Below are 13227 nucleotides of genomic sequence, written 5' to 3' on the forward strand. Positions count from 1 at the left end.
AATAAAAGTTACGTAATCTGTTTTTCAACAAGAAAATGCTAATTACTGCTGATTAATGTTGATGCCTGAATTCTTTTATATACGTTTTAATATAATTATACCCAATTATCTTGAAAACTTGTAATAAAGACATAATCAACCTATTTGTTTTATACTCATCTAAAGAACATATTTTTCAAAGGCCTTTTTTACTTTTTTTACCGTACATCTTTAACATTATAATAAAAATAATAAACATTAGCGATCCGAACGCATTAAAACAGGGATATAAAGTTGGAATATTTTCCAAAGTTTGGAACCCCCTTTTATAAATGGCTGGATCCGCCCCATACTTTATTTTAGCATGTTTAGAGATAAAAAGAAAAGTTCTATGTTCTACATTTTTTAATAATTATGCAGTTTATCGAATTCTATAACTAGCTACTATCAAACTGGAGCTTATCAACAACTTTTGTAATATAATATGAAAATAGTGAAAATTAAGTATTGTTGATATGTAAAAAAATCTTTTGATGTTTTAGATAATTTAATTTAAATATTAATTAATAGTAACTTATAAAATCAAATTGGCAGCTATTTATCTCAAAACAAAACAATATTTATTAATACATAATTTACAAGTAGTGTATAAGGGAGGTAAATCAAAACATACACAACATTGTTCTTTAAATGTGATTGGATTGCCTCCCTTACACTGCTTTTAAATTGTCTTAATCGTCCATTTTTTTACGCATCTTTTTGCCTCTAATTTCTTTAAAGGTTTGAGCCATGACCCCTCAAAGTCAATTCTAACCATCCCTTTACAGCATGGAAACTTTTATAATTTTAGAGAGATTTATACACTTTAACACAAGTTATTGTCTGAAAACTACAAAAATGCTTATTAGGGCCCATTCCCCCCTAATACCTAAACTGTTGGGATCAAAACCACCAAAATCAATCCAACGCTATCTTTTGTGGTTATAAACTTTGTGTTAGATTTCATAGATTTCTATCTACTTATACTGAAGTTATTGTCCGGAAACCAACTGTCTTCGGACGACGCGGATGACGACAACGTACGACGTACGTGATACTAGTAAACAACCGCAATTTTTTCCCCGATCGTATGATAAGAAGATGTGGTTTCATTGCCAATGAGACACCTCTATACAAGTGACCAAATCGAACAGAAATTTACAACTATCGGTTACCGTGCGAGGTTTCATGCCGTATAGTCGAAATGACGCATGCATTACAATTCAAAGGAGAAAAGTAACAACCTCGAGCTCATTTATGCACAAAATAATGAACGAAAAACAAGACATTCGCTGAATTATAGCATTCACTTGTGACACGTACATACAGAATGTGGCGGCCTGGGTTTAATATGTTTGGCGGACGCATAACTTCTCCTAACCTTGATAGTGGTACAATAGCACAACACAAGAATTAACACGATTTATAGAACAATAAACGAAAAACAAATGTGATACATATGCAGAAACGATAAAAAAAAAAATATAACCACTGAATTAAAGGTTCCTGAATTGGGACAGGCACATACAGAATGTGATGGGGTTAACATTTCAGCCAACCCCACCCCTGACCTGGAACAGTTGCGTAATAGTACAACGTAGGAACAAAATTATAAAAATCAAATGAAAAGTTCTTACATTGTTTTACATTGTCATTTCTGAGCCTTTTATATCTGACTATGCGGTATGCTCATTGTTGAAGTCCGTACGGTGACCTATAGTTGTTAGTTTTTGTGTCATTTTAATCTCTTGTGGAGAGTTGTCTCATTGGCAATCATACCACATCTACTTTTTTATATTAAGTCATCAGATAGATAGATGACCATGGCATAGACATAAAAAAACAAAATAAGTTACAAAATGTGAACGTAATCTATGTATTGCTGGTAAATTTTTGAGTTAAGATTTTGTCACAATTACTTATCTCTTTCACTAAACTGATACACATATTTGGTATGCTAGTTAGGCTGTACGTACGAGTCTTGTAGAAGACTTCTTACAAACGGGATAAATATATATAGCACATCATAATGTTTACGGTGGTGTTGTTTACCAAGTATGAAAATTAGATCCTTGAATATTGTTTTTATTAGTATAAATATTGATTTTGTTATCAGTAAATTAAATCCATACAACTAAACATAAAACACATACTATACACATTCAAAATTCTACATTCTGTCGATATCTTTAAGTTGACACTGCACAATGTCATATTTTTCTCTCAAGTTGACATTGCACAATGTCATATTTTTCTCTCAGACTGTGAATGATATTTTCACACTACTGCTAAATTCATTGGATGTTGTATGTGTACTAACTGATTGATATTTTAGTCTTCGATACTAATACATGATTTTTATAAGTTCGTATTGGCTTTAAATGACCAGTTATGATTACGAAAACATTGATATTTTGCATAAGTAGACGTGATTGCCGCGTACCAATGTGTGTTCGTTCTTTAACAGTGGGAACACTCATCAGAAAATTAAAACGGACTTCTTTTAAACTGAGATTTACTAGCTCTGCGTATTGCTGTGTGTTTGTTTTTTCTACATTGGCTAGATGTATAGGGGAGGGTTGGGATAAATAAAATAAAAATGTTTATAAACCCCGTCGCATATGCCTGTCCAAAGTCTGGAGCCTGTGCCTTTGTTATTCTTGTATGATTTTTAATTTCAGGTTGTTTTTTTTTTTATATGTATATTTCGGAGTTTAGTATGACGCGTATACGTCCATTGTCAATGAACTATATACTTGAGGCAGATGTGGTGTGAGTGCCAATGGGACAACTTTCCATTCAAATAACAATTCATAAAAGTAAATATTTTTGTTTAGGAGTCAGCTTAAGCACGCTTCTGTGTGAGGGGTTGTCTCGCTGTATTGAAGACCCATTGGTGGTGGCTTTCGGCTGTTTTCTGCTCTTTTGAGTTATTGTCCGAAAACTTGAAAATCAACTTTTTTAAATGAATAAAAGTTTAAACCCCATAAATCGGAAACGGTAAAATCTAATATTAATAAAAATCGAAAGGGAGCTCATGTCAAAAGATATAAACAACTGACCATGCAAAGTTTTTTGCAAATGGTGAAAGCATTTTTCAGATCTTGTCCGAAAACTTGAAAATCCCCCTTTTTTAATGAGTTAAACATTATAATTCGGAAACGGAAAATCTAAAATTTATAAACATGAAAACGAAAGGGAGCCCACGTTATAACAATTCAATTTTGCAAAAAGTAAAATCACAAAAATACTGAACTCCGAGGAAAATTCAATCGGAATGTCCCTAATCACATGGCAAAATCAAAGGATAAAACACATACAATGAATGGACAACAACTGTCATATTCCTGACTAGGTACAGGCATTTTCAAATGTAGAAAATTGGTTAAAGCGTTTTTGATTTAATGTCCGTCATAATGACGACGGACGAACGACGGACGGACAACGGTATACCATAATACGTAAACGGGCCTTAAAAAATTATAAAAAAAAACTAATTGGCAACTATTCGGTGTGCTCGATTTCTTAAATTGTTTGTTGGAAGGTGTAGAGTTCGGGAAATCGAGTTAGAATATCCCCCGATTCTACCACGAAGAACCACAATAAGCACCACGGACTTTATCAGTAAAATAAATACATTTGGGCAACTATGAGTTATCTAATGTATACGTAGATATTAAGATACATCAAATAATCATTAAATGAAAAGTTAAAATAAAAATAATTTAAATCGATTTTTTTTTTAATATGGAATACATTAATCAAGGATTTGTATAGTCTAACTGTGCAAATCCTTGCAGTAATTAAGCACCACCAAAAAATAAAATGAACACTACGGGGCGTTATTTCCCTCCCCATGGTCCAACAGACGGGTAAACGAGTCTAAAATACTCTTTGGGGTCTAACTTGGTTTGTAAGGCCCATTGGTCCATATGCACCTGCGGTTCAATCTATAAGTCTATGGGGTCTTTTAGGGTATATTTCATTAAAGAAAAATATAAGCACCACCGAAAACAGACTTAGCACCACGGGAGATAGCTTCCCTCCCATTGGTCCAACAGACAAGTATATGGGTGTATAACACTCTTTGTGAGTCCTAGTTGGTTTGTAGGGCTCATTGGTCCACGTGCACCTTGGTTCCAATCTACAAGTCCATGGGGTCCTTTATGGTATATTTGATTAAAGAAAAATATAAGCACCACCGAAAAATAACTAAGCACCACGGACGGTAACTTCCCTCCAATAGGTCCAACTGACGTGTATAGGGGTCTAAAGCACTCTATTAGGGTCTAAGATGGTTTGTTAATCTCATAAGTCCACAGGCACATATGGTCCAATCTACACAAGTCCTGGGGTCTTTTGGTGTATATATCATTTAATAAAAATATAAGCACCTCCGAAAAAAAAACTTAGCACCACGGGAGGTAGCTTCCCTGCCATTGGTCCAACCGACGTGTATAGAGGTCTAAAGCACTCTATTGGGGTCTAGGTCTAAGATGATTTGTTATGCTCATTAGTCCACAGGCACATAATATGGTCAAATCTACACAAGTCCTGGGGTCTGTTGGTGTATATATCATTAAAGAAAAATATAAGCACCACAGAACAAAAACTTAGCACCACGGGAGGTAGCTTCCCTCCAATTGGTCCAACTGACTTGAATAGGGGTCTAAAGCACTCTATTGGGGTCTAAGATAGTTTATTAAGCTCATTAGTCTACAGGCACATATGGTACAATCTACACAAGTCCTGGGGTCTTTTGGTGTATATATCGTTTAAGAAAAATATAAGCACCACAGAAAAAAAAACTTAGCACCACGGGAGGTAGCTTCCCTCCAATTGGTCCAACTGACGTGTTTATGGGTCTAAAGCACTCTATTGGGATCTAAGATGGTTGGTTAAGCTCATTAGTCCACAGGCACATATGGTCCAATCTACACAAGTCCTGGGGTCTGTTGGTGTATATATCATTTAAGAAAAATATAAGCACCACAGAACAAAAACTTAGCACCACGGGAGGTAGCTTCCCTCCAATTGGTCCAACTGACATGAATAGGGGTCTAAAGCACTCTATTGGGGTCTAAGATGGTTTGTTAAGCTCATTAGTCTACAGGCACATATGATCCAATCTACACAAGTCCTGGAGTCTTTTGGTGTATATAATATCATTTAAGAAAAATATAAGCACCACAGAACAAAAACTTAGCACCACGGGATGTAGCTTCCCTCCAATTGGTCCAACTGACGTGTTTATGGGTCTAAAGCACTCTATTGGGATCTAAGATGGTTGGTTAAGCTCATTAGTCCACAGGCACATATGGTCCAATCTACACAAGTCCTGGGGTCTGTTGGTGTATATATCATTTAAGAAAAATATAAGCACCACAGAACAAAAACTTAGCACCACGGGAGGTAGCTTCCCTCCAATTGGTCCAACTGACATGAATAGGGGTCTAAAGCACTCTATTGGGGTCTAAGATGGTTTGTTAAGCTCATTAGTCTACAGGCACATATGATCCAATCTACACAAGTCCTGGAGTCTTTTGGTGTATATAATATCATTTAAGAAAAATATAAGCACCACAGAACAAAAACTTAGCACCACGGGAGGTAGCTTCCCTCCAATTGGTCCAACTGACGTGTTTATGGGTCTAAAGCACTCTATTGGGATCTAAGATGGTTGGTTAAGCTCATTAGTCCACAGGCACATATGGTCCAATCTACACAAGTCCTGGGGTCTGTTGGTGTATATATCATTTAAGAAAAATATAAGCACCACAGAACAAAAACTTAGCACCACGGGAGGTAGCTTCCCTCCAATTGGTCCAACTGACATGAATAGGGGTCTAAAGCACTCTATTGGGGTCTAAGATGGTTTGTTAAGCTCATTAGTCTACAGGCACATATGATCCAATCTACACAAGTCCTGGAGTCTTTTGGTGTATATAATATCATTTAAGAAAAATATAAGCACCACAGAACAAAAACTTAGCACCACGGGAGGTAGCTTCCCTCCAATTGGTCCAACTGACGTGTTTATGGGTCTAAAGCACTCTATTGGGATCTAAGATGGTTGGTTAAGCTCATTAGTCCACAGGCACATATGGTCCAATCTACACAAGTCCTGGGGTCTGTTGGTGTATATATCATTTAAGAAAAATATAAGCACCACAGAACAAAAACTTAGCACCACGGGAGGTAGCTTCCCTCCAATTGGTCCAACTGACATGAATAGGGGTCTAAAGCACTCTGTTGGGGTCAAAGATAGTTTGTTAAGCTCGTTAGTCTACAGGCACATATGGTCCAATCTACACAAGTCCTGGGGTCTGTTGGTGTATATATCATTTAAGAAAAATATAAGCACCACAGAAAAAAAAACTTAGCACCACGGGAGGTAGCTTCCCTCCAATTGGTTCAACTGACGTGTATAGGGGTCTTAAGCACTCTATTGGGGTCTACGATGGTTGGTTAAGCTCATTAGTCTACAGGCACATATGGTCCAATCTACACAAGTCCTGGGGTCTGTTGGTGTATATATCATTTAAGAAAAATATAAGCACCACAGAAAAAAAACTTAGCACCACGGGAGGTAGCTTCCCTCCAATTGGTTCAACTGACGTGTATAGGGGTCTTAAGCACTCTATTGGGGTCTACGATGGTTGGTTAAGCTCATTAGTCTACAGGCACATATGGTCCAATCTACACAAGTCCTGGGGTCTGTTGGTGTATATATCATTTAAGAAAAATATAAGCACCACAGAAAAAAAACTTAGCACCACGGGAGGTAGCTTCCCTCCAATTGGTCCAACTGACATGAATAGGGGTCTAAAGCACTCTGTTGGGGTCAAAGATAGTTTGTTAAGCTCGTTAGTCTACAGGCACATATGGTCCAATCTACACGAGTCCTGGGGTCTGTTGGTGTATATATCATTTAAGAAAAATATAAGCACCACAGAAAAAAAAACTTAGCACCACGGGAGGTAGCTTCCCTCCAATTGGTTCAACTGACGTGTATAGGGGTCTTAAGCACTCTATTGGGGTCTACGATGGTTTGTTAAGCTCATTAGTCTACAGGCACATATGGTCCAATCTACACAAGTCCTGGGGTCTTTTGGTGTATATATCATTTAAGAAAAATATAAGCACCACAGAAAATGGACTTAGCACCACGGGAGGTGGTTTACCACCCATTGGTCCAACAAACGGGTAAAAGGATTTATAATGCTCTTTGGGGGTTTAACTTGGTTTGTAAGGCTCATTGGTCCATATGCACCTGGGGTTCAATCTATAAATCCATGGGATATTTTAGGGTATATTTCATTAAAGAAAATATAAGCACCAGCGAAAACGGACTAAACACCACATTGGTCCAATAAACGAGTAAAAGGTTCTAAAATACTCTTATGGGGTCTAACTTGGTTTGTAAGTCTCATTGGTCCACATGCTACTTGGGTCCACTCTACATGTCCATGGGATCATTAAGGGTATATTTCATTTATAAAGAAAAATATAAGCACCACCGAAAATGGACTAAGCACCACAGGAGGTGGCTTCCCTCCTATTTGTCCAATAGACTAGTATATGGGTTTATAAAACTCTTTGTGAGTCCAAGTTTGTTTGTATGGCTCATTAGTCCACATACACTTGTGGTTCAACTTCCAACTCATTATGGTGCTTTAGGATATTACATAAAATACAGATATAAGCACCATCAAAAACGAACTAAGCACCACGGGAGGTGGATGGCCTCCCATTGGTCCAACAAACGGATAAAAAGGTCTTAAATATTCTTATGGGGTATAACTTGGTTTGTAAGGCTCATTGGTCCACATGCACCTGGGGTCCACTCTTCATGTCCATGGGGTCTTTTTGGGTATATTTCAATAAAGAAAAATATAAGCACCACCGAAAATGGACTAAGCACCACGGGGGTAGCTTCCCTCCCATTGGTCCAACAAACAGATAAAAGGTTTTAAAATACTCTTTGGGGGTCTAACTTGGTTTGTAAGGCCCCTTGGTCCATATGCACATGGGGTTCAATCTATAAGTCCATTGGGACTTTTATGGTATATTTCATTGAAGAAGAGAAAAGCACCACCAAAAACGAATTTAGCACCACAGGAAGAAGTTATCCTTTAATTGATATAAGATAATAGGCCCAGGGTCTAAAGCACTCAAGCAGGGTCCACCAGCTTTTCTAGAATAGTCTACAAGTTAAAGAAATCCACCCATTTCATCTATTTATAAGCACCACCAAAAGGAAATAAGCACCATGGTTAGGAGCTAGCATCCAATAGGTCTACGCCTCAATGTCAATGGTCTTAAGCGATCAGTTTGGGACTAATCTGATAAACAAACCATATAGGTCCACCAGACTTGCTAAAATCGTCTACAAGTTCAAGATGTCTACCTGTCTAAAATATTTATAAGTACCACCAAAAATAAATTAGCACCGTGGACAGCAGCTAAGCTCCTTAATGTCTAAAAACTAGGTGTATGGTCTTAATCAATCTGGTGAAGTCATATCTGGCTTCTATGGCCTATTAGACCATCAAACTTAGTGGTTTTGGTGTACTAGACCAAGATGTCAAATTCTTAAATGGTGCATATATATTAGCACCACAACAAATGAACTAAGCATCAATGGCTGTAGCGATCATCCATTAGGTCCAAAAGGCAATATACAGGGTCTAAATTACTGAGGTTTCTAATGTGGTTTTTATGGTCTATTGGTCCATCAGACTTAGTGGTCTGGTCTACAATGTCCAGTCCTATGGACATTGCTCATTGTTAAAAGTCGTATGGGGACCTATAGCTATTAATTTCTGTGTCGTTTGGTCTCTTTTTGATGGTGGTCTAATTGGCAATCATCACAAATTATTTTTTTTTGTATTTGGCACCAGGGGCTGAACTATCATTCATTATGTCTAATAAGCAAGGTCCAGTCTATTTCAATTCATCGGAGTATTATCTAATACGATATATTCACACAAGTATTGCACACTATATATAAGTGTTACTCGCACAGAAATTGAAGTAACCCTGTATATTAAAGACTTCAAGAGTTAAGATTCAAGATTTCAAGTCTGATGCTAAAAATGCATGGATTAGCGCTGAAAGTGTTTTGCAATGCATGTTTTCTCACTACCAGCGCTAAAATACAAAATGCAGTGTTGAACTGTAAACTCTGTGTGCTAATGAGAAATTCTTGCACTGGGTGTTGGCCATGGGTTAGGATCAGGGTTAGGGTTAGGGTTAGGATTAGGGAATAGGGTTAGGGTTAGGGTTAGGGTTAGGGTTAGGGTTAGGGTTAGGGTTAGGGTTAGGGTTAGGGTTAGGGTTAGGGTTAGGGTTAGGGTTAGGGTTATAGTAAGGGTTAGGGTTAGGGTTATAATAAGGGTTAGGGTTAGGGTTAGGGTAAGAGTTAGGGTTAGGGTTAGGGTTAGGGTTAGGCTTAGGGTTAGGGTTAGGGTTAGGGTTAGGGTTAGGGTTATGACATGTAACCCTAACCCTAACCCTGATTACTTAAATACATAATTAGTAGAGTATAGATCTGCATCGTTCAATTTTACTTCTCTATTGCTTTATCATAACTCAACATTAGTATGAGGCTGACATAACTCCGTGAAAATTATATATAGATAGCTGTAGTCTGATTGGCGCTGGTCCCACTGCATAAATCCTTTACTGGATGTGTAAGGTCCTGTAGTCGCAATGTCTAGCGCAATATATGTGAAGTCTTAAGATGACTGAGATGTAAAGTTGTGCGCTAAAAATTTGAAGTCTTACATCTTTACCTATAGTCATGTATCAATTCGGATGTTAAGCAAAACCAGAAGGAATTAAGATAAACGATTAGCCAAATTCATCTAAATCTTGCAATGCAACTGCAAACTTGTCTTTTGAAGAAGTACTGTCTTTGGGCTTGCGATATAAAAAATAAAACCTAATGATACAAAGAAATACATAACATCTGACAGTGATTGGATATCCAATGCAAGACATATTTTCCTTTTATATTAACTTAATATCTGCTCTTTTGCCTTTTTTTTTATTCTGTCGCTAATATTCACATCTACAGTGCTGAATTCGCAAGACATTATATACAAGAACTTTACTTTTTGTTCGCTTTGTCAGAGACAAACCACCGGTGTCCTTAGCATTAGGCTCAAATGCTATGTGAATGGTATCATAGGCGGATCCAGGGGGCTTGGAGGGGGGGGGGCTTTCGTGTGAAAAATTTGGTTGATTATATAGGGGTCACTGAAGCATGACTGGGGCCTCCCTTTAATCAGTCAGCGCCCCCTTCTCATGACAAGTTCTGGATCTGGAGACACAAAATCCAGAATTAAAGCCGAATATGCCAAGTCTACCGCAAAAAATACAAGGTCTAGCGTGGAAGATCTGAAGATGTAGCTTCTGTCGCTGGACTTGACATATTAAGCGCTATATAAGTTAAATCCCGTGTGTTGATCTTTATATCTACAGCGCATAACTTTATGATTACAGCGCTAAACTATACATTTTCAGTCATAGATTTTTTTCTCATTTATCTCGTCTGTACCAGCATCACTTGATTTTTATATCGCTAGTTTTAATATCTTCAATGTTGGAATTTCCATCTATGGCGCTCAGATTTAGAGTTTATTACTCCCTTATATGTCTTGAAATTGAAAGCTTTTTGCAAATGTTTTATGAAATTCCATTAAGGTTTGAACTAAGATATTGATCTCTACACTTTATTTAGACGCAAAAATCAAAAGCCCTTTTAGCAGTAAATACCAAATGCGTTTTAAGAAACCTTTGTTAATTTTGAAGAAGAATTTGTCCAAGTCAATGAACAAAATGCCATGCAGGTTAGAGTTACTGAATCTTAAAAAATAAAAATAAATACATAGTTCATCTTAATGTTAGTTGCGAAACATACCATTCATCCTTTGAAAACGGGAAAAAGTTTGGCATCCAACGAATATAATTAGAAGACTACCTATTGAGAAATACTAAATACAAAACACCACATAGAAACATATGTCTTATAGCAACGAAAGACCCACCAAATACCTGTGGTTATATCAGTAGCTCTTGAACGGTAATCATATCTTGGTCCACTAGAGGTATCCATCGTGAAGCTCAAGGCGATTACAAATCTGGTGATAAGTCGAATTTTCAGTCAAGGAAAAGAGAAAAGGAATATGGCTTTGACAATTTGGAATATACCCGTGGTCATCTGTCACACAGATATTCTAAAACGGTCACCCAAATCATATCAGCTTCCGTAAACCTTTTTTAAGGGCTAACTTTAAATTTACCAATTGAAATATCTGATCTCTGATTCCAAATATTCCCTGTAAGCAACAGCCTCTTGCAAAGTAATCATGTTAGTGTATGCAAACTATGAAATATCGTATCAACTAGAACAAGTCCGTTTGATGGTCCTGCTAAGACGTTATTACATAGAAATGGAAAGTTCAAGATAGGAAAGCTGAAATCATTTTCTTTGTCTTTATGTTTAGTGCAAAACCACCCGAATTGGTTATTGCTAGATGAAAGTCAATATGTAGACTTGGCTGTACTGATGGTATCCTTTATTTCAAGATCGGAAGGGATGACTGGTATCAACATTGTCACCAAACGTAATTATTAAATAGAACATCCTTTCCATTTGGAAAGGGGAAGTGCAAGGATTAGTCTAGCTTTTAAGATATCTTCTTGAGAAGCTCCAATATTATGAAGGTCTTATTTCAACGAAGAAACGATGGACTAAAAGACGCTTTTAAAAGAATGTTAATTGTCTGTTGAAAAACATAGTCCTCAAACTTAAAAAGTATTTTTTCAATTTATCATTCTAATGATGTCAATTTCTGTGACCTTTATGTTAAAATCAGGGATTTATTAAGAAAGAATGATGAATTCCTTCCCACAAGATATTTACAACTACGTTAATGAAACAAAGCTGGACGGAACACTTACACAAATGTTACAGAACTGGAGGCTCTAAAGAGCTTGTGTCGCTCACATTGTCCTGTGTTCTTATTCAACAAAGTACACTCTTAAATATTATAAATGGGAATAAAATTCTCATTTAAATACCTCTGTTTTGTTAATCTTCATTGATTATCATTTAGTGTGTTTAGTTTCTTTTTTATCTTCTTCTGTTTTGCTCATGACACAAATGAGGGTAAAAAAATCCTCATTTAAAGACAAGCACTCCTTAAAAGGGCGACAGTCGACTAACTATGTACTCAAAATTTGATTTGTTAGTAGATCTTAGATAAAGGAAGATGTGGTATGAGTGCCAATGAGATAACTCTCCATCCAAGTAACAGTTTATAAAAGTAAACCATTCAGATTTTAATTTTCTATTTATTACAATTCTTATCATTTGAAGGCAAACATATATACAAACAAGAAAGAAGTTAAAAATTGTCATTTAAGGGCAATTACTCCAACAAGGAGTCTTTGGTTGATTTCTTCCATTTTGTCTTAATTGTAGATGTTGCATTGTTGAACATTTTTATCAATTAAAGTTTCTATCTATCTAATATAGTTTTCAAGATAATAGCTACAATGTAAAAAAAAAAAATGGGAATGTGTCCATAGGACACAGATAATGCCACTGCTTGCATAAAATGCTATAAACGAACATACATCGACAAGAACAGTAAAAGTAATGTTTATGTTTGAAATCATAAAATTCAAATAAAAGTCAGATGAGTCCTGCCAAACCGACACATACTAGTAGATCTTATCATCATTTCATACTCAACACATAATTACTATAGTATCTTACTAATCAATAATTAAAAAGAAGATGAACTCCTTCTTACAGAAATGTATACCTCTTGTGCAGACTTAATACCAAATATAATTGTCCTTTTACTCATGATAACTGACAAAATCAGGGGATAAAAACACTGAGATCAATGACACCAGACACAAGCCAGACATCTAAATATAATTTATCAAACTCTTCTACCTTCTGAAATGAAAAAAGTTGAGACCAGCATCCCTATTTCTTGCATTCTGGGACATATGATTTATATTCTATTGATTTGATCATTCAGTAATCAAGAAAATGTTCATGCTTAGTTTAACAGGTTTAATCATTTAATGGACATGGAGAAACTTAAAAAAAAAAGACAAATGTTTTGTTTGTGATATAAATTGTGGTAGCTCTGAATTGATTCATAAAAAATACAAAGACAGGTA

Source organism: Mytilus galloprovincialis, chromosome 10, assembly GCF_965363235.1.
Source record: "Mytilus galloprovincialis chromosome 10, xbMytGall1.hap1.1, whole genome shotgun sequence".
NCBI lineage: Eukaryota > Metazoa > Mollusca > Bivalvia > Mytilida > Mytilidae > Mytilus > Mytilus galloprovincialis.